Raw genomic sequence first — 23,805 nt, 5'->3', positions numbered from 1 at the left:
ATCCCCCTCAAGGGACTATTCTGGGGAGCTCGAGATACTCTGCTGAGGAACTCGTCAACACTCCGACTTCCACCCTGCTGGGGAATAGCACTGCCGCTGGGAAAAGGCAACCCTTGCTGGGGATAATATCTCCTTTGCACCCGATCCGCTTGGGGAATTGCTGGGGGAAGGAACCACCAACGCATTTTGTGGGGATACAACAGTCTTTGACTTGCTGGGGATATAACACTCCAGACTCTGCTTGGTACACCACCGCTCACAGATACCTCTGCTGGGGAAATTGCCACCTTCAGTCCTGGCGAATGGGGAAGCATTGATCTAAAACCTGCTGGGGATAACCATCCTGACCCTGCTAGGGAATCCACAGACCTTGAATCTGCTGGGGAATTAGTCGCTCCGACTCTGCTTGGCGACGAGGACAGTCTGGTATTGAACACCCGACGACTCGTCGAACCAGGATATTCATATCCAACTCCCATGTCAGCTTTCCAATTTTGAGAACTCCCAGACTCGTCTGGACTTTTCTGCTCCATCATCTTGTATTCCAAACTGCTTCGTACTCGACGGACAGCGAACTCTTAGGATTTATACAAACTTTTCAATCTTCTGACTTTGAAGAGTCTTCTTGATTAATCTCAAGGGTCGTCGTACATCTCATCGTCTTTTCATCGTTCTTCTATCTCTTGTCCCTGATTGGACTCCACGGGGATTATTTTGTCAAAAGCTTCCACATCACAACCTGCAAGTGAGTGAAAAAATATCTAACAGCACCTGCAAAAGAGATCGTTAGATAAAACCGTGCCCCAGGCGTGTCAAGATTTCAACACTTGGGTCACTCAACCTTCCGAATAAGATTTCAAGTTCTCAATCTTATAAACATGCATTGGAAGGGACCTGTATGTCTTAAAATGCAAGATTCTTTATCAAAATAATTGGATGTTTTTGCAATCAAAGCGGTAATGAAAAACAAAAACAACACTATTTGACTGAATATGCATTTTATTGATTGAAAAAGTGTGGCTCAAACTGAGCAATACAAAGGAAGCAATTCCTGAAAAGAGGTAATTACGCACAAAAGGAAGATCTATCCTAATGGCAATGTGAAACCCGTGATCTCATCGAGTTCCAACTCAGTTACACCCCATATGTCCTCAGACTCTCCTTGCTTTCTGCCTTCTGAACAAGACGCTTCCAATTGATCCCTACCGGGGATTATCCATGATGCCTTAACCAAAGCAAAAACGATCATGCCAGACGCAGTTGTTCGTTTCAATCCCTCTTTTGCCTGGACCGCCCTTTCGGGTCTTCAGTCCACCGGGATACCCATTTTTGCCCAAGTCGCCTTTTCAGGTTTTCGACTTGCCGGGTGTACAGTTTTTCTTTTTTTATCCCTAATTTTTGCCCGAACCTTTCTTTCTGTTTTTTGGTTCGCCGGGATGCCCATTTATGCCTGGACTATTTTATTCTTTTCGTCCAGCGGGTCTCTTTATACGAAGTATTTTTTAACTGCGTCCGCATTCACAGGGGATGGAAAATCTTCGCCATCCATGGTCGTTAACAACAAGGCTCCTCCAGAGAAAACCTTCTTGACCACGAACGAACCTTCATAATTGGGTGTCCATTTGCCCCTTCGATCGTTTTGAGGAGGAAGGATCCTTTTCAGCACCATATCACCCACGTGATATACCCGGGGTCGTATCTTTCTGTCAAAAGCACGCTTCATTCGTTGCTGGTATAACTGCCCATGACAGATGGCTGCTAGCCTCTTTTCCTCAATCAAGCTTAACTCTTTGTACCGGGTTCTTACCCATTCAGCCTCTTGCAACTTTACGTCCATCAGGACTCTCAAAGAGGGAATTTGAACCTCAACCGGTAGCACGGCTTCCATGCCATATACCAACGAGAAAGGCGTTGCCCCAGTGGATGTACGCACCGACGTTCGATACCCATGCAATGCAAACGGCAACATCTCATGCCAGTCTTTATAGGTTACCACCATTTTCTGCACAATCTTCTTAATGTTCTTATTGGCTGCCTCAACCGCCCCATTCATCTTCGGACGATAGGGAGAAGAATTGTGATGCTCAATCTTGAATTCCCGGCACAGCTCTACCATCATCTTGTTATTCAAATTAGAACCATTATCAGTAATGATCCGCTCGGGAACCCCATATCTGCAAATGATGTCTCTCTTGAGAAATCGGGCAACGACCTGCTTCGTCACGTTCGTATAAGAGGCTGCTTCCACCCACTTGGTGAAGTAATCAATAGCCACTAATATGAATCGGTGCCCATTCGAAGCCGTAGGCTCAATCTTTCCAATCATATCAATGCCCCACATAGCAAACGGCCACGGGGACGACATCAAACTCAACGGATTTGGAGGCACGTGCACCTTGTCAGCATAAATCTGGCATTTATGACACTTCCGCACGAAATTGAAACATTGGGCCTCCATTGTCATCCAGTAATAACCTGCCCTCAGCAGCTTCTTCACCATTGGATTCCCACTGGCATAGGTACCGAACGATCCCTCGTGAACCTCTTTCATCAATTGGCTTGCTTCTTTATCATCAACACATCTGAGCAAGACCCAATCAAAATTCCTCTTGTACAAGACCCCATCCTTATTTAGGTAGAACACCATGGCCAACCTCCGCAGAGTCTTTCGGTCCTTCTTAGATGCTCCCTCAGGATACTCTTGAGTCTCTAGATAGCGCTTGATATCATAATACCACAGCTTCTCATCATCAGGCGCTGTATCAACAGCAAACACATAAGCCGGTCTATCCAGACGTCCCACCTCAACACTGGGGAACTGATTCCACCACTGTACCTTAATCAAGGCGGCTAGAGTAGCCAAAGCATCTGCTAGAGGATTCTCCTCTCTGGGCACATGATGCATCTTCACCTTGGTGAAAAACATCAACAATCTCCTCGTATAGTCCTGGTATAGAACTAAATGAGACTGATGCGTATACCATTTTCCGTTAACTTGATTTACAACCAGAGCTGAATCTCCATATATGACAAGGTTCTTAATCCTCAAATCAATCGCCTCTTCAATCCCCAATATACAAGCTTCGTATTCAGCCACGTTGTTGGTGCACTCAAATGTTAGCCGGGCAGCAAAAGGAATGTGGGATCCTTTCGGCGTAACCAAAACAGCACCAACACCGCTACCATTCACGTTAACGGCCCCATCAAACATCAGAATCCATTCGGATTCAGGGCTAGGCCCCTCCTCCGGGATCGGTTCCTCGCAATCTTTCGATTTGAGAAACATGATGTCCTCATCAGGGAATTCAAACTTCATCGGTTGATAATCCTCAATGGGTTGCTGGGCGAGGTAATCAGACAATACACTCCCCTTGATCGCTTTCTGAGAGGTATACTGTATATCATATTCTGTCAAAATCATTTGCCACCTCGCAACCCGTCCGGTCAATGCTGGCTTCTCAAAGATGTACTTGATTGGATCCATCTTGGAAATCAATAAAGTGGTATGAACCAGCATGTACTGCCTCAGTCGGCGAGCAGCCCAGACCAAAGCACAACAAGTTTTCTCGAGCAATGAATATCTGGTTTCACAGTCGGTAAACTTTTTGCTAAGGTAGTATATGGCATGCTCTTTTCGACCAGACTCGTCATGCTGCCCCAATACACACCCCATAGACCCCTCGAGGACTGTCAAGTACAGAATTAACGGTCGTCCTTCCACAGGAGGCATCAGAATCGGAGGCTCCTGCAAATACTCTTTGATTTTTTCAAATGCCGCTTGGCAATCATTATTCCACCTGACCGTTTGATCCTTTCTCAACAATTTGAATATCGGTTCGCACGTGGCTGTTAGATGAGATATGAACCGTGAAATGTAGTTCAATCTACCTAAGAAACCACGAACCTCTTTCTCTGTTTTCGGTTCAGGCATTTCTCTTATTGCTTTTACTTTAGCAGGATCAACCTCGATTCCTTTCTCACTTACAATGAACCCCAGCAATTTACCGGACCGCACCCTGAAAGTGCACTTATTCGGATTCAACCTCAGTCTGAACTGTCTCAGCCGGTCGAACAACTTGGCCAGATCTACCAGATGCCCCTCTTCTGTTTGGGACTTTGCTATCATGTCATCAACATAGCATTCAATTTCATGATGAATCATATCATGAAACAAAGTCACCATGGCCCTCTGATAAGTAGCACCGGCGTTTTTGAGACCGAATGGCATCACCTTATAACAAAAAGTGCCCCACGGTGTGATGAATGTTGTTTTATCCATATCAGCTGGCGACATTTTGATTTGATTATAGCCAGAAAAGCCATCCATGAAGGAAAACACCGAGAATTGAGGTGTATTATCTACCAACACGTCGATGTGAGGTAATGGAAAATCATCTTTCGGACTAGCTCTATTCAAGTCTCGGTAGTCCACACACATTCTCACTTTCCCATCCTTCTTCGGGACTGGCACAATGTTCGCGACCCATGGCGGATAATTAGTGACAGCAAGGAAACCAGCATCCCACTGCTTCTGCACTTCCTCTTTGATTTTCATCGCCATATCAGGTCGAGTTCTGCGCAACTTCTGCTTCACTGGAGGACAATCTGCTCTCAATGGTAGCTTGTGCACAACGATATCGGTATCCAACCCTGGCATATCTTGATAAGACCAGGCAAAGATGTCGACATACTCTTTCAACAATGCCACCATTCTGCTCTTGACACTTTCCTCCAAAGTAGCCCCGATTTTCACTTCTTTCTTGACCTCGTCGGTACCCAGATTCACAACCTCAATCTGCTCTTCGTGCGACTGAATCACCTTCTCCTCTTGTTTCAACAACCTGGCTAATTCCCCTGGCAGTTCACAATCTTCTTCGCCTTCTTCTTCGGCTTGATAGATCGGATTGTCGAGGTCATATGAGGGTGTAACAGGATTGTTATCAATGAGATCCGGAGAATGATCGCATCTGCATGAATGTGGATTCATGCATTGCTTTAGAACCGGTGCGAGACAAATCGAAAAAGAAAAATGAAACATTGCCATTTTTATTTTGTTTATTTTTAAACTGCAAAAATAAATGAAAAACAGGGAACACCGCTTTTAACTGAAAAACATCCTTTTATTAATGATGCAAACTTGCAAATTTTAAACATGAGGTGGCCCTTACAATGAACCATTACGTGTCGGGCAACACGTAAGGCTTTCATGCACATAAAATCAAAAACAGAAAAATATTACTCTTCCAGCAGAGTGACCCTGATGATCTTTTCAGCCTTCTAGTTCTGGATTCCCATCCCTAGTGCGCACGGCTTTATCCATAGGTCCATCTCACAGTCGCTATCAGTTTCATCACTCATCATGCAGATGTGATCCGGATCCAGCATTCCGGCACTAGTGAATGTGACTGACGTACGGCGTCCTCTGCCTTGTCCTGATGAGCCTCTGCCAGGCTGGTACCCCACTCCGAAGCGGTCTTTCTTGGCGGAGATGTCCATCATCCTACCCCAACCAGGAGCCTCTCCATTCTTCACCACCTCGGCGGCCTGTTTATACGAAGATATGGACGGTTTCTCTTCTTCTTTTGCAAAAAGAGCATTCTCCACCTTAACGGTTTCGAATGCTTGACTTGGCGTTTCCCATATTTCGCCGTCCATTTCAACGTACTTGAATGAAGACAGGTGGCTGACAAAGATGTCCTCTTCTCCGCAGACGGTGACAACCTGTCCTTCCCAGATATATTTCAACTTTTGATGCAAAGTCGAGGTTACTGCCCCAGCAGCATGGATCCATGGGCGACCCAACAGGCAACTGTATGCCGGCTGAATATCCATGAAATAGAAAGTCGACTTAAACACCTCAGGGCCTATCTTCACCGGAAGCTCGACTTCTCCAAATACGGCCCGCTTCGACCCATCAAAAGCCCGCACTATCAAGTCTGTGGGCGTCAGGATCAATCCTTCACAATTCAGCTTTGCCAGAGCTTTCTTTGGCAACACATTCAATGAGGAGCCGGTATCAACCAGCACATGCGAAAGCACGGCCCCTTTACATTCCATCGCGATGTGTAAAGCCCGATTATGATTCCTTCCATCTACGGTCAGATCCATGTCGGTAAAACCCAACCCATGGCTGGCATGCACATTAGATACCACCGTCTCCAACTGGTTGATTGTTATCTCTTGAGGAACATAGGCTTTCTTCAAAATCTTCAACAGAGCCTCTCTATGCCCCTCAGAGCTTAACAGCAAAGATAGAATTGAGATTTTGGAAGGAGTCTGCTGCAGATGGTCCACAAGCTTGTACTCAGACTTCTTGATGATTCGTAAGAATTCTTCTGCATCATCATCAAGTTTTTCTTCCGACCCAACAGGCGTCGGTGTCTCCACGGGAGTACCATCATTCACCACTGCTTTCCCTTTCGCCCTGGCTAAAGCCTCGGCCTTTTCTTTTTTCTCTTTTTCTCCTTCTCCACCCCTCAAGGCATCAGGAGCAAACAGTCTTCCACTACGAGTGAAACCGCTGGTACCGGCATTATCCACCTTTGAAACGGTGGTTTCACTAGCAATTTGATCCTCCACCTTCTCTCCGTTGCAATATACCTCCCCACCATAATGCCACGGTACGGCATCATCTTTGTCATACGGAATTGGTCCAGGTACCGTGATGGTAACTGGAGCCGCCTCAGCTAGAGTAGACAAATCCACCGGATCAAAGTATATTGTTATGGTGGAGACATCATCTTCCCCCATATCAGCCCTTTCAAACTGAATACTTCCATCGTCCATCAGCCCTTGGACAGTCTTCCTCAACAATGTACATCCCTCAGTAGCAACCATGCACTCGGCACAAACATCACTACAGCCCGGATAAACCCCATTCAACATCAACTGCCTCTTGACCTCAGCCAGAGGAGTCTTCAACTGATCAACACTTGACAACCCGATTCTACTCTCCTCAGAGACAGCAATCACCCCCCTCTGACCATGCGCGGGCATGGGATTAGCATTCACGTTGGGAGACGGTGCAAAGTTGATAGCTTTTGAATCCACCAGGTCTTGAACCACGTGCTTAAAAGCTTTGCAGTTCTCTATGTTATGTCCGGGAGCACCCGAATGAAATTCACACTTTGCATTCTCATCATAATTGGCTGGCCTCTGATCAGGTCTCAAAGGCGCCAGAGTTCTTAACTGTACCAATCCCAAGTCTTTCAGCTTCTTCAGCAAGAAGGAGTAAGTCACAGGAGGCCTGTCAAACTGCCTATCATTCATCCTCCCCCTGACCTGATAACCAGCCCTCTGAGGCCTCTGTTGAAACGGTTGACGCTGCTGTAGCGGTTGTTGCTGTTGTTGTGCAGGCTGACTGTCAGCAGGAATAGTTACCGCAGCAGTGTGCTGAAAGTAACGATCCCTACTGGGTCCTCTTTGGGTGTACACTGCACTGGTGTCACCCTCCTTCTTCCTCTGGCCGTTACCGAAGGGCTTCTTCGATCCTGAAGATGAAGCATTACCTTGAATCTTCCCGAGCTTCAGCCAGCTCTCTATCCTTTCACCAGCCACCACAATATCTGAAAAATTGGTCACTGGACAACCGACCATCCTCTCAGCAAACGCCCCTTATAAGGTACCCATAAAGAGATCAGACATCTCTCTGTCCACTAGTGGAGGTTGTACTCTGGCAGCCAACTCCCTCCACCTCTGAGCATATTCTTTAAACCCCTCATTATTCTTCTGAGACATACCCTGCAGCTGGGTACGACTCGGAGCCATATCAACGTTGAACTGATACTGTTTAAAGAATGCGTCACCAAGATCTTGCCAGCTCTTTATATCGGAGGATTTAAGCTTGGTGTACCACTCCAAGGAGCCTCCAGACAGGCTGTCCTGGAAGAAGTACATCCACAGCTTCTGGTCCATGGTGTAAGCTGAGATCTTGCGGATAAAGGCTTGCAGATGAGTCTCCGGGCAGGAACTCCCATTATATTTGTCAAATGCGGGCGCTTTAAACTTCTGTGGGATCACAATCCCCTCGACTAGCCCCATATTTGACATATTTACGACCCCGGGAGTGGCATAGCTCTCCAAAGCTCTGAACTTTTCAGCCAGCAGCTGAATCTCTTTGTTCTGTGGTTGGGCACCATACTGGCCAAACGGTTCGTTGTGCATAGAGAACTGATCAGTTTCTCGGTCCTCCTCTCTGTCATCATCAGCCCCGAAGAATGGCGGGAATAGACTATCTTTCAGATTCTGACCCATCGGACCAGGCTGACCACCAGTAGCACCAAAACCGGCAGCATTATTCACTATACCCACGGTTGTTCTCTTGCCACCATCTCGAGAACCACCCAACCCCTGGTTGGAGACACCATCCAGGTTCACACCACTATTAGCCGCTGAAGCCCGCTCGAGCTTCTCGACTTTGTTAGCTAGAGCTTTCTGACCAACTGCAAACCCTTGCATGATGTTGATCAGCTCATTCATCTTATCCTTCAGTTCAAGAATATCCGTGTTTGGAAGATCCATCAGTCTGGGAGTATTGCGTCGAGTGAAATATCTGTGAGGGCGTGTTGAGTGCAAAGGTACAACTCTACGAGCACGAGCAATGATTCCTGAAACAATCAAGCACGTTAGAACTGATACCTGCAAAATAAAAACACGTTATTATGATCATGCATGAATGCAGTGTCTATCCACATGAGGAACACTTTGTCTCTCGATCCTGGTTTCATCGAGATAGATAATAACCCGGCAGCAATATTCTGACATTCATCATTAGATTCATTACACAGATCAGAGATATATGATTTAGCAAAATACCCCCAACCATGTGTGTGCTGTGTGAGTGCATACGGTAAGGCAAATAAAGCTTGAAGATCTATCACTGAAAGAAAATAATCATCGCATAGCAAAATGCACAATAAGTGCCATAGTCATACATCAAAGCTGATACAAATCAAATACAATCCTCCAGAATCAGAAAGGAAATACAAGCAAAATGAATTCCGTCAACAAGCCTGACGATAATCCACACAAATGATAAAGCTAGCCTGATGAGGGTCCCACAGAAGGCCCTATCTCATCAACCATCTTCGCGAACTCTGCGGCGAACCTGAGCTCGGTGTTCTCCTGCTGTAATCTTCCCACCTCCTTCTGGTGAATCTTCATCTGCCTGAAGTAATGATCTCTCTCAGCAATATAATGATCTCTTTCGGCAATGTAGTGATCTCTCTCGGCGATGATCTTCACGTTCTCTGCTTCTTTGGTCTTCAGCTTTGCCTCCCACTCAGCGATGAGAACTCTGACTCTGTCATCCCTCTGATCCCTCACGAGGATTTTCCTCCTCTTCTGATCTTTAATGACCTTTGAAGCCCTAGCCAATCTCTCTTTGGTGATGTCGTGCTCCTTTGTTGAAGATGCCAAAGCCTGATTGACCTTCCCATAGTAGGCAGTATCCATCTCAAAGCGCTTTGCTTCCAGGGCATGTCGCTTGTCTTGATCTTCCATCCTCACTCTGATCTCCTGGTTAGCCATCTGAACCCGAGCGACACTCATCTCCAATTCCGTTTTCTCCGCTTGCAACTGATCTCTGGCTCTCTTCATCTCGAGGAATTCTTCCATACTGACAGAAGAACGCGGACCCTCAATCAAAGGACATCCCGGATCACCTCCAGGAAATGGTAGATGTGTGATCTCGATCCTTTTCCGAAGCCAATCATCAAATAGAGGAAAATACCGGCTATTAACCTTGCCATAAGGAACTTTGCCCTTTCTCTGAATGCTGCGCCACTCATCCAACACTTGCCTCAACTTGGCCTGATTGCCCTCAATTGGGAAGTAGAAGGACTCCTGAATCTCTCGTCCAAGAGGAGGACCCTCCACAGCAAACCCCATCTGTCTCCTAAGAAGCACCGGGTTGTAATTGATGCAACCCTGAACTCCTACAAGAGGTACATTGGGAATACTCCCGCAACTGTATATGAAATCCCGTCCAGCCATACCATTGTGAGTCCAAGCTATGTCCTCGGCCCGCAAACCCATCAATCTGAATGACCACTTGACAGTAGGATCCAGAAAAGCAAAGGCACCCTTGGAAGGCAAATACCCCATAAACCACTTATACAGCAGCTGAGCACAACACCGGATCAGTCCCCCACGCCTCTTCTCGTTCCTGTTATGCACCGAGTAATAGACATCTCCCACCAGAGTAGGAATAGGATTCCTCTGCATAAACAATCTGATAGCATTATGGTCCACAAAGTTCTTCTGATTAGGAAACAAAATGGTCCCATAAATGCTCGCAGCAATCAAGGCACAGACCGTCTTCCAATTACCCAAAGCAGCATGTTCCTTGGCCTTAGCCTCCAAGAAACTCAAGTGAAAACCAGGTAATTTTCCTTTCTCCTTCAAACCCTCCTTGATCATCTCCGGACTTAAATAAAGAGCACGAGAAATCTCCATAACAACAGGCTCCACCTTAGTGGCAAAGAAAGGAATCTGATCTCGGATCTGGATACCCAGGATGCTAGCATAGTCCTCCATCAGAGGCCCCAACAAATAGTCCGGGAACACAAAACATCTCAAACCCGGGTCATAGAACTGGAGAAGAGTATGAATGGCGCTTCTATCGCTGTCAGTGAGCCTGAAAACCAGCTTCAGAATACCACCGTATGCCTCACGGAACATCCCCACATGGTTGGGTGTAATCAAGGCTATCATATCTGTCATACGGTGAACTGACTTTGTGCGTTTTGCTTTGGAAAGCAAATGTCGCGGTTAGCAAGAGTCGCCACCGACTTTTCTTTTATCCAATACGGAAAGGTGGAAAAGAACAGGAAAGACCTTAATTAGATTTTGGGTTCGGGAGGTACATTATACAAAGGGAAGGTGTTAGCATCCTTTGTATCCATGGTTATCCATGGGCTCTTAATTGCTTGATCACTTATATTATTTTTCTTGTCTGAAAAAGTGTTCGTGACTTGTGTAGAAAATATTTTGAAAAAGAGAATTTAACTTTGTAATGCTTCTCGTATGAATGTATACAAAGTGGTTATCTCGTTTAGTTTTGATAATGGTTTAGAAAAATATAACTCAGTAATGATTCTAGTATGAATGTATACCAAGTGGTGATTTTCTAGTATTTGTGAAGTGTGAAAAGTATTTTTAAATTGTGAGTAAGCAATTAAGAGTTATACCTACCCAAGGTCTTGATGGGCATTTCCTATCCTTGTGAGGGTAAAATCGTCCTTATTATTGAGAAATAAGTAGTTTTATCCTTTGGATGTAAAAGGGTCATCGTAGGGTCATCAATTGGTCATTGAAAGCAACGGTTGTAAGGATACCTTAGCATTCGAAGGGACTATCATCATTTAACCGTAGGTTACACCGAAGGGTCGTCGAGGGACAAAATCATATATTCGAAGGCAACATCCGAGGGGCTATGATTTATTTTAGAGGGACATGATGATTTAATCGGAGGGTCTTGGCTAAGGGTATCCCCACATTCGCGGGACATGACCATAATATCGTAAGGCAACAAAGAGAGGTCCAAGATCACATATTCAAAGGCAATATTTTGCAATTAAGTATTTAAGATGAATTTCCACATTATGATCAATTAGGATGAATCTCCACATTAATTAAGTAATTAGGATGAATCTCCACATTAAAATCGATTAAACAATTAGGATGAATCTCCACATTAAAATTAATTAAGTAATTCAGAATCCATCTCCATAAGGGTATCCCACAAATAAAGTGGAATACCTAGCCGGCCGTTTCTTCGGGAATATGTAAGCCTTTACACAATTCAGCACACGGGTTAGAACATCGAGATAAGGTGCAATTGAAAATTGCACCACAAAATAAACACAGCAGTCACATGGCCAAATAATGCGGGATTATAAGGAGACAAACATAAGACAAAACAAAAAAAGAAAAAACAGCCACTGCTACGTTCGCTCCTGCCTCGCCTAGCGAAGGCTTAGCGAGTACTCGCTACAGGCTCGCTTAGCGATGTGCTAGCGAGCGGCTACGGGTTTTGAGTTTGACAACAGCGCCATCTCCGGAATCTTGAGCTTTATGGCATTTAATTACAGGAATAGCATGGACAAACATTCAGGATATTCAGGCATACTTAAATTCACATGTGAAATCAAATTACATATCCAAAAATTTAATCATGATGCATTATGTATGTAAAGATTACCGATTGGAAGCGTAAAACAATAATGATGCGCAAACCTGTTTGCAATTGCAATGTTGAAAGGGACTGATCACTCTAGGTATCGGGTTGAGTTGGGTGGCGGTCGCTTCGGTGCGGATGAGCTGCCTTCAGGGTTCCCTTACTCTGAATTCTCTGGGCTAGCAGGGTTTCTATGCCAGGGTTTCCGTCCGTCTTCCTCTGTTCCTTTTCGTGATTGAAGTGTCGGTATTTATAGTGATTGTGGTGACCTAATGGGCTCAGAATGAAGCCCAAAAATTCTGATATATCGCAAGCTTCGCTAGGCGAAGGATTTGCTCGCCTAGCGAGCAGGCCATTTGTGACCTAATGGGCTCAGAATAAAGCCCAACAATTCTGGTATTCGCAAGCTTCGCTAGGCGAAGGATTTGCTCGCCTAGCGAGCAGGCCAGTTTGGGTCATTTTCTGGATTGGGCCCCTTGTGAGCTGGGCCTTTGTTCCTTTAAGGTCAGTGCCTTGCAGAATAAGTTGGAGTGCTTCGAGAAAGGTTTTGCAAGATTAATGGGCAAATTTTGGGGTATGACAGCTGCCCCTGTTCAATATTCTTGAACTGAGAGAGTTAGAATGGTATGTACGCCATTCGTGGTCTGGAGGTGGAAGATTATTGAACACTAGAATGCCCCAAAATTTTGCACTTGTCGATTAGTCTTGATGGAGATGGGCTTAGAGATGCCATCGGGGAAGTTTGATGACGGAAGATCAGATGGATCATGTGCTGCTGGGAATAAAGGATCAGGATGGATCGTATGCTAGATCGCATCCGAATAGCAGAATGAGTTATCCATTAGGCTGGTGACTTCGCTGGGGAGGAAAGATCAGAATGGATCGTACGCTAGATCGTATCTGAGTTGAAGATCCCAATGGGTCGTACGTTAGACCGTATTGGAGTTGCAGAATGAGTCGTACGTTAGGCTGTATCTGAAGCAGAAAGTAGTCGTACGCTAGACTACACCCCGGAATGTACCGTACGCTAGGCAGCATCTGAGGATTTGAGTATCCAAATGGGTCGTACGTTAGACCGTATTGGAGTTGCAGAATGAGCCGTACGTTAGGCTGTATCTGAAGAAGAAAGTAGTCGTACGCTAGACTACACCCCAGAATGTACCGTACGCTAGGCAGTATCTGAGGATTTGAAGGTCAGAATGGATCGTACGTTAGATCGTATCTGAGTTGCAGAATGAGCCGTACGTTAGGCTGTATCTGAAGAAGAAAGTAGTCGTACGCTAGACTACACCCCGGAATGTACCGTACGCTAGGCAGTATCTGAGGATTTGAAGATCCAAATGGGTCGTACGTTAGACCGTATTGGAGTTGCAGAATGAGCCGTACGTTAGGCTGTATCTGATTGTATTTGTATATGTTGTATTTGCAATGAATGTCTGGGATGGGCTTAAAGATGCCATCATTAGGAGGATATCAGAGTGCTTGTCAGAATGGGTGTTCATGTGGATTATATCTGAAAGATGTAAATGTAATCAATAAAGATGTCTGTCTGAATGGATCTTTATTTTGACTGTATCCGTAGGATAATTAACCTGAAAAATAAAGTTAGCTTCATGCCATGTCATGATGCATGAGATATTTTATGCTTATGAAAATAAATGCGAACAATGTATGCATGCGTATGCTGTGAAATGATGTAATGAATGAATTATGCGTCTGAAAAGTTTTTCTGGCGACTCCCTGGGGAACATAAATCCCCATCTTCTGGTTGGAGATACTTGTATTGATGACCCTTTCTCAGCTAGGGATACTTGATTTCTGTCCGATGGTAGAAATATCCAACAGAGGCCTGGCTGGGGGTGAAAGAGATGACCAATTTGTCTAGTAATGCCAATTGCTTCTGGCTCTGCTGGGGGATAGAATTAGCAACGGATTCATTGGAAAGCATGGTTAGACCTTCCCCTCAATCCTGAAGTCTTGTAGTAATCGCTATTTCCGTTTTATGCATGTATTTTTTATAAACATCGATCATATTCAAATGCATATACCAATTCAATCTAAATCAATGGACGTTTATGCAAACAAAACAGAGGACGTAAAACAAAAGCATTTTTTTTGGAAACAAAATTGTATTGATTTTGAAAGAGGGCCTATAAACAGGCAATTTGTGTACAAGGAGACAGAAATCCTAGTAAGAGGAAATTGTCAAGAAAACAAAGAAAAAGCTATGAAGGACAAGTCCTATTGATTTTAATTCTGCCACTGTCATTATGTCTTCACGCATCTCATCTCCTGCTGTCGGATAGAAATGATTGGCTTGTTTAGTCCCTTTGACTTGGGTGAAGCTGACTGAGAACGGGACATAGTCATACGCTTTTAATCCCTAATTTTTGCCTGGACCGCCTTTTCAGGTTTTCAGTCCACCAGGATACCCCTTTTTGCCCAAGCCACCTTTTCAGGTTTTCGACTTGCCGGGTGTACATTTTTATATGCTTATCCCTAATTTTTGCCCGAACCCTTTTGGTTCGCCAGGATGCCCTTACTTTTGCCTAGGTACGTTGACCTAGCGGGTCCCTTTTATGCGTAGTATTTTTTGACTATGTCTGCGTTCACGGGATGTGGGAAGTCTTCGCCATCCATCGTAGCAAGTATCATGGCTCCACCAGAGAATACCTTCTTAACTACAAATGGCCCTTCGTATGTGGGGGTCCATTTGCCTCTGGGATCACCTAGTGGTAGAATGATACGCTTGATCACCAAGTCGCCAATTTGATACACCTGTCTCTTGACCTTTTTGTTAAATGCCTGGGTCATGCGCTTCTGATATATTTGCCCATGACAAACAGCCGCGAGTCTCTTTTCATCAATCAAACTTATCTGATCGAGTCGAGTCTGAATCCATTCATCTTCATCTAAGCCCGCCTCTTTCATGATTCTTAGGGAGGGAATCTGAACTTCCACTGGTAAAACGGCTTCCATTCCGTAGACTAAAGAGAACGGAGTTGCCCCTGTCGAAGTGCGCACTGAAGTGCGATAACCATGAAGAGAAAACGGTAACATCTCATGCCAGTCTTTGCACGTTACTGTCATCTTTTGTATGATCTTCTTGATATTCTTATTAGCAGCCTCCACGGCGCCGTTCATCTTTGGCCGGTACGGAGAAGAGTTATGGTGTTTTATCTTGAACTGCGTGCAGAGTTCAGTAATCATCTTGTTATTCAAATTAGTACCATTGTCAGTGATAATTCTTTCAGGGATGCCATACCGACAAATGAGACTATTCTTGATGAATCGTGCCACCACATTCTTGGTGACAGAAGCAAATGAGGCGGCCTCTACCCACTTTGTAAAGTAATCAATAGCAACAAGGATGAAACGATGTCCATTAGAGGCAGTAGGTTTAATCTCTCCAATCATATCAATGCCCCACATTACAAAGGGCCAAGGAGCTGTCAACACGTTTAAAGGAGCAGGGGGCACATGTACTTTATCTGCATAGATCTGGCACTTGTGACAAGTTCGGGAGTGATGATGGCAATCAGCTTCCATGGTAGACCAATAATACCCCGATCTCAGAATCTTCTTGGCCATTGTATGTCCACTAGAGTGAGTCCCAAAAATACCGTCATGCATGTCTTCCATAATCTTTTCTGCTTCCTTTTTATCCACACAACGAAGCAAAGTCGAATCATGATTACGTTTGTATAATATTCCATTACTCAAAAAGAACTTAGCGGAGAACTTCCTCAGAAACTTTCTGTCATTGATGGATGCCCCTTCAGGGTATTCCTGAGTTTCTAAATATCTTTTTACCTCGTGGAACCAAGGTTTCTCTTCTACTTCAGCAGCGTTAAGTTCATAACAATATGCTGGTTCATCTAGTCGTTCAATGGTGATCCTGGGAGCTTCATTGTCCCATCTGACTCTGAACATAGATGACATGGTGGCCAAGGCGTCTGCCAACTGATTCTCCTCTCGTGGAATATGTTCGAATGTAATCTCTTCAAAGTATGGGATTAATGTCAACACCCGCTCTCGATAAGGGATGAGATTCGGATGTTTAGTGTCCCATGCTCCTTTGATCTGACTGATTACCAAAGCTGAGTCTCCGTACACACTCAAGAACTTGATTCTCAGGTCCATAGCAGCTCTGAGTCCCAAAATACATGCTTCATACTCAGCCATATTATTGGTACAGTCGAAACATAGTCTAGCCGTGAAAGGCGTATGACAACCCTTGGGGGAAATGATTACAACACCAACACCATTGCCCAATGCATTAGAAGATCCATCAAAAACCATAGTCCATCGGGATCCCAGTTCGGGTCCTTCATCCGGTCCAGGTTCTTCATAATCAGTAACAAGCATGACATCCTCATCTGGGAACTCAAAATTCATAGATTGGTAATCGTCCACCGCTTGATGAGCCAAATGATCAGCTAGCACACTTCCTTTGATTGCTTTCTGGGTAGTATACTGGATATCATACTCTGTTAAGATCATCTGCCATCTTGCTATTCTCCCGGAGAGAGCAGGTTTCTCAAATATATATTTGATAGGATCCATCTTAGAAATCAATAAAGTGGCATGATTCAACATATACTGTCTTAGTCGGCGAGCAGCCCAGGCCAAAGCACAACAAGTTTTCTCGAGCAGTGAGTATCTTGTTTCACAGTCGGTAAACTTTTTGCTAAGGTAGTATATGGCATGCTTTTTTCGACCAGACTCGTCATGTTGCCCCAACACACACCCCATTGAATTTTCTAACACGGTCAAATACATGATTAGAGGTCTTCCTTCAACTGGTGGTATCAGAATTGGAGGTTCCTGGAGATATTTCTTGATTTTGTCAAAAGCTTCTTGGCATTCATCATTCCATATCATCTCTTGATTTTTCCTCAGTAATTTGAAGATGGGTTTGCAGGTAGCAGTCAAATGGGAGATAAATCGGGCAATGTAATTCAACCGTCCCAAGAAACCTCTGACTTCTTTATCCGTACGAGGAACTGGCATTTCTTGAATCGCTCTCACCTTAGCCGGGTCAACCTCAATTCCTTTATCACTGACAATAAAGCCCAAGAGTTTACCGGATCTTACTCCAAAGGTGCATTTGTTCGGGTTCAATCTCAGCTTGTATTTCTTCAACCTCTCAAACAATTTGTATAAATGATCGAGATGTTCTTCTTCAGTATGAGATCTGGCTATCATGTCATCCACATATACCTCTATTTCATGATGAATCATATCATGGAACAAAACCACCATAGCGCGCTGGTACGTTGCCCCGGCGTTCTTTAAACCGAATGGCATTACTTTATAACAGAAAGTGCCCCATTGCGTCACAAACGTAGTTTTCTCCATGTCTTCAGGTGCCATCTTAATCTGGTTATAACCCGAGAAGCCATCCATGAAGGAGAATACTTTGTGTTGAGCGGTGTTATCTACCAGAACATCAATGTGCGGAAGTGGAAAGTCATCTTTGGGACTCGCTTTATTCAGATCTCTGTAATCGACGCACATTGGTACCTTACCATCCTTCTTCGGTACTGGTACCACATTAGCAACCCATTGAGGATAAGACGTAACGGCTAGAAAACCGGCATTGAATTGTTTCATAACTTCGGCTTTGATTTTCTCGGACATCTCAGGACGCATGCGACGAACCTTTTGCGTAACAGGATGACAATCTTCCTTCATTGGCAAACGATGCACTACTATATCAGTATCCAGTCCTGGCATGTCTTCGTAAGACCAAGCAAAAATCTCGATATAGTCATGTAACATCTGAATCAATCTTTCTTTGACACTGTCTCCCAAGCCTGCTCCTATTTTGACTTCTTTCTTGTCCACTTCAGTACCCAGATTTACAATTTCGATTGACTCTTCATGCGGCTGTATAGTCCTTTCTTCTTGCAGTAACAGTCTGGCAAGTTCTCCAGGTACTTCACAATCTTCCTCACTTCCATCCTCGGCTTGGTAGATCGGATTTTCAAAGTCATAATGAACAGTAGTAGAACTATTATCAACAGGATCCAGAGTGGGTATGGATCTGCAATTCGGTACGTGAGTGTGTGTAAGAAAACATAGATGACAGGAAAGATAAAGAGCGCAATATTTGAATGCAAAAACGTCCATTGATTTATTGAATATGAATATGCTTATGAAAATGACAAAACCCTTAACAAATTAGCTATTGTGCCCCGGGCATAGACACAATGCTTTAAGAAGTTCAATTGTAAAAACTAAAAATTTGCAACACTAAAATCAATAACAATTACTCCTGACTAAAGGAAATCGGGATAGTGTCTTCAGCCTTCCAATTATTGAGTCCGTCACCAATTGTTGGGAAAATCCAGCTATCCAGGTCGCAATCGCTATCAGCATCTCCTACAGCATTAATCTGATCTTTGACCATCCTTTCAGAGTTAAACCCTAGACCAGACTTGTCAGACTTGTATGGTACGTTGATCAGTTGACCCCAGCCAGTACGACCACCATTTTCAACCACGGCTTGAGCGTCCTTCATAGAAATCATGGCAGGAGGAGCACGAATAACCTTGGGCACAAGGGGAGTAGGCTTAAGGACAGGACTGGGCGGGTGAACCATTTCAAATGACTGAGTGGGAGTCTCAAAGAATTCGCCATCCATCTCGACATATCTGAAGGCCTGCACACTACTGACAATATACTCTTCTTCTCCACACACAGTGACAATCTTACCCTCTATTGGATACTTCAGCTTTTGATGGAGAGATGAAGCTACGGCACTTGCCCCATGAATCCAAGGGCGTCCCAGCAAGCAGGAATAGGCAGGACGGATGTTCATCACGTGAAAGGTAGTGCTGAAGACTTGAGGTCCTATCTTGATAGGGAGAACCACTTCACCATGGACAACACTTTTTGCACCGTCGTACGCATGCACCACAGTATCACTAGGTTTCAATTCGATGCTCTTACCGTCAAGCTTGTCGAGTACAGCTTTCGGTAGCACATTCAAAGAAGAGCCATTATCGATCAACACATGAGCTAAGGTGATCCCCTTACATTCAATGGAGATGTGCAGAGCTTTGTTATGATTCTTTCCTGCTGGTGTCAGATCAGCATCGGAAAAGCCTAGGCCATTGTCAACAGTCAGGTTAGCAACATAGTTTTCGAACTGATCGACAGATGTCTCTTGAGGTACATGAGCGGTCTTCAAGAATTTGATCAATGCATTGGCATGAGATTCAGAAGATAACAACAAGGATAACATCGAAATTTTAGACGGAGTATGCCCCAACTGTTCTACCACATCAAAATCACTCTTACGGATGATTTTCAGCATTTCCTCCACTTCCTGCTTGGCAACATCTTCAGTAGTAACTTCGACCGGTGTCTTTGACTGAGAAGGGTTGGTTACTGGTTCCTTTCCTCGAGTTTCAGGGGCGGGAGGTGAGATTTCTGGAGAGAAGATCCTTCCACTTCGAGTAACTTTACTAGTCCCAACAATGTCATTAGGATTAGCAGAATTACCAACTTGCTTTACGCCATGGATGTAAACATCACCTCCATAATTCCACGGAATGGCTTTGCTGGAGGAATACGGTACTGGGCCAGGTGCAGTAATGATTAGGGGGGCTACCTTGGGCTCAGCAGTAATCTTCACAGGCACTCTAGTAGCGGTAATCTTCACTGGAACTTTGGACCTAGCAATCACAGATATTTCTTCAGTAGGGTTCTCCACCTTAGGAACCTTTTCGAAGAGAATTGTGTGATCATCCATCAGCCGTTGAATACCATTCCTCAACTTCAAGCACTCATTGGGTCGGAGTATACAGCGATCGCAATTTTCAGCACAACCTGGAAATAAACCAGCTTGCAATAAGTTCTTCTTGATGATCGGGAGAGGAGATGTTAAGTCTGCCACAGTAGTGATGTGGGAATTGTCATCGATAACATTAACAGCCTTGTCATGATTAGGCATAGGTGCAGTGACAACATTAGGAGTCTCCGGCGGCTCAAATTCAATTTCCCCAGCGTCGATCATATCCTGAATTTTATTCTTCAACAACCAACAATCGTTTGTATCATGCCCGGGGCTATCGGAGTGATATGCACACCTGGCATTGGGATTATAACGAGGAGAAGTAGTGTTGACATTTGCAGGAGGACCTCTGAGAGTGATTAAATTTGCCTTTAGCATACTTTGCAGTGCTTGTGCTAAAGTCATATTGATCTTGGTAAACTGCCTTCTCGGCCTGTCCTGTCTGTGCTGGAAGTTTTGAGCTGGCGGGGCTGCAATCGTAACTGCTCCAACGGCATGGTCACTGTTTTTCTTATTACGACCCTTTTGACTGTACACAGCATTCGATTCATTCCTCCCCTGATAGGACCTTTTGGTGCTTGCAGAGGTAGCCGCCTGTATCTTTCCACTTCGGATGCCGCTTTCAACACGCTCACCTGTCAATATAAGTTCAGTGAAACCTGATGAAGAACTTCCCAGTAGATGGCTGTAGAATGGGTCAGTCAGTGTGCCCATGAACATGTCCACTAATTCTCGGTCAGTCATAGGGGGTTTGACTCTGCCAGCCAAATCTCTCCATTTCTGAGCATATTCCTTGAAGCTTTCTTTAGATCCCATAGTCATATTCTGCAATTGTAGCCAAGTAGGCGCTAATTCAGAATTATACTGGTAATGCTTGTAGAAAGCTGTTGCTAAATCAGTCCAGGTGTGGATGTTAGAGCTCTCGAGCTGATAATACCACTCCAACTGTGTGCCAGACAGACTCTCTTGGAAGAAATGGATCCATAGCTTCCTATCAGTGGTATATGGCTGAATCTTTCTCACGTAAGCTCTCAGATGCGTCTGAGGACAAGATGCACCATCATACTTAGTGAAAGTGGGGATCTTGAATTTGCGAGGAATGACCACATCAGAGACTAGACCCAAGCTTTCGAAATCCAGACCGGGCGCCTTCTGACCCTCCATAGCTAGCATACGTTCTTCCAGCAGTTTATACTTATCACCTTTTGGCGAGTACTGTTCATTCTCATAATTCTCATCTTCGTCCTCCTGGCTGAAAGGATCAGCATTCTCATCTTCTGAATCTGTCCCCTCTTCTTGATCCTTCGGGATTCTAATCTTGACTCCTGCGGCCTGTCCTTTAAGCCTTCTTCCCGGGTTAATGTAACTCACAGGTTTCTTGTCTTTCTTTTTCTCGAGCAAGAGAGCCTTCAGTTCCTCCTGCCCCTTGGATAAGCTCAGCATCATCTCCTGGAATTGGGCATTCTGAGTCTGGAGATCTTTGACAGTTTGTTCGAGGTCCATTTTTCTGTTTAGAGGGAAGACCGTGAGAATATTGATCTTTTAGGATACCTGTTATGCAATGTTATGTTATGCTATGCAATGTATGAAATGTTTTCAAGGACTCCTGGAATTTAACTTTGCGTAAACCACCGAAAAGAGGGAAACTTTTATTAATAATTTCTTTAATCAATGTTCATTACAAAAAGGAAATAATAAAAATACAATGAAAGCTCAAGTTTCCCAGGGACGGCTTCTTTTTGGGCGAAGATATGTATTGAGTCTTCTTTCCTCGTTAAGCTGGCTGGTGAGCTCTAATACTTTCTTCCTTTCTGCCACGAACTGAGTCTCAAAAGTATCCCTTTCCTCTCTCAACTGGATCCAGGATTTCTTTAGCTCTTCAACATCGGTAGGCATATCTGGATAAGGAATGATCTGAGAAATACCTCCTTCAACTTCTGGTTCAACAATCAGCGGTCCGACTGCAAGATATGGCATGCCAAGTTCACGAGCTCTGGCGCGTACCCATCTGAGATAAGGTTCCATAGGAATAGAGTTTTTCCGTCCTAAAGTGCTTCTTTTCACCATGCCCCAGGCTCGTACAAATCTCTGACGGAGACCTTGGAAATCAGTGTCATAGTCAAACACAGTGCCTTGAATAATTATTTCATGCGGACCATCTCTTCGAGCACAACCAAACTGACGTAGAGCTAAAGCTGGGTTATAAGTGTCGCATCGCGCGAAAAACCGGCGGGAAAAGAAGAAACAACAGAGCCGCCACCGTGCGTTATTTATCCCAAAAGAGGGAAAGGAAACGCTCAGAGTAAACCTAGGAAAAGACATGGTCTCGCGACCAAAGAGAATGGGTTCGGGAGTCGGTTATGCGAAGGGAAGGTATTAGCACCCCTACGCATCCGTAGTACTCTACGGGATCCACGCACAAAAGGAAGGAATATTGGTTGCTAAACACTGCTCAAATACTCACACACACTGGCTGAAAGAGACACCAGAAACTGACTGAAACTGACTCGGCAGGATATCGCATCCTGGGCCTACTTAGTCTATCAGGCATAGACATCAGAGTCGAAGTAGTTCGGACTGGGGAAACGACACATGCTCGCTAGGATGTCGCATCCTATGCATACGTATCTTCTCGGACGAGAGAAGAATCAGAGCATTCGTAGCTCGGCTGACACGCACACAAACCAAACAAAACACAGGCAAACGTGGAGCCCGACTGCCAATCACTGGGCTTACATTGACATCCGAACCTAAACACACACACACTGGAACCCAAATGCCACGCGATGGACTTACATCAGCTTCCAAGCACACAACAACACAACAAGTAGATAGGGAGTCGGGGACTCGAGCCTATAACTGTCAAGCACACACTCAAACAAACAGACAACAGATTGCTAAGGAGTCGGGGACTCGAGCCTAGCAACTGTCAGACAACACACACAAAAAAGAAAAAGGGCGCCCGGAGAGATCAGCTCAATCTCCTGCCTACATACTTCATCTGGTGTGAAGATCAGGGCGATGTAGTTCCCCTACAGAGGGATAAAGGACTAGCCTAACCAGATAACAGAGGGAGACACAACTAGGGAGACTACGACTCGAGCCTAGATGTTATCATGCAAAATCATCCCTAAGTTAAGGTTTCTAGCTAACTGGCACAGGGAGCCAGCCTATCCTAGTCATGACTTGCATAGGAAGCAAGCCACACACACACTTAACTTGCACAGGAAGCAAGCCAAGCAAAACCTAACTTGCACAGGAAGCAAGTCTAAACTAACCCTAACTTGCACAGGAAGCAAGTCAAACAATCCTAACTTGCACAGGAAGCAAGTCAAACAATCCTAACTTGCACCGGAAGCAAGTCAAACAAGGGTTAGGTTTTAGTCGAGGGGTCATATCAACCTCAACAAACAAACCTCTGGAACTGGGTGAATGTTGCTCTTAACCTTGCCATTGAGGGGCTAAGGTGAAGCAGATGAAAGGTGAGTGAAGATGAGACTTCACAGCTCTTATCCCTGGCCTGGGAGAGCTTAAGACAAGAATGTGTGGGTTCAGAAAGTGGGAGCCCTTCTACACATTTAAGACTGACTCAACTGTACAATTGTACAAGATCTTGGGTTTGTATCTGCAATGCATCAACACAGTGGTGTGAGCAAAGCAGATGACACACTGAATAGTGGGGGATAGATTGCATATCCCTACCTTCCACCAATTGCCTCTTCACTTAGGAGGACTTTGACTCTATGCAAGGACAAAATTAAACATCCACAAACATTGCCTCTTAAGGAGGGCTTCAGACAGTTTGCCCGGCCAAGTAACAGGC

The sequence above is a fragment of the Lathyrus oleraceus genome, chromosome 2, assembly GCF_024323335.1.
Source record: "Lathyrus oleraceus cultivar Zhongwan6 chromosome 2, CAAS_Psat_ZW6_1.0, whole genome shotgun sequence".
NCBI lineage: Eukaryota > Viridiplantae > Streptophyta > Magnoliopsida > Fabales > Fabaceae > Lathyrus > Lathyrus oleraceus.
Note: the sequence above shows the minus strand (reverse complement) of the source record.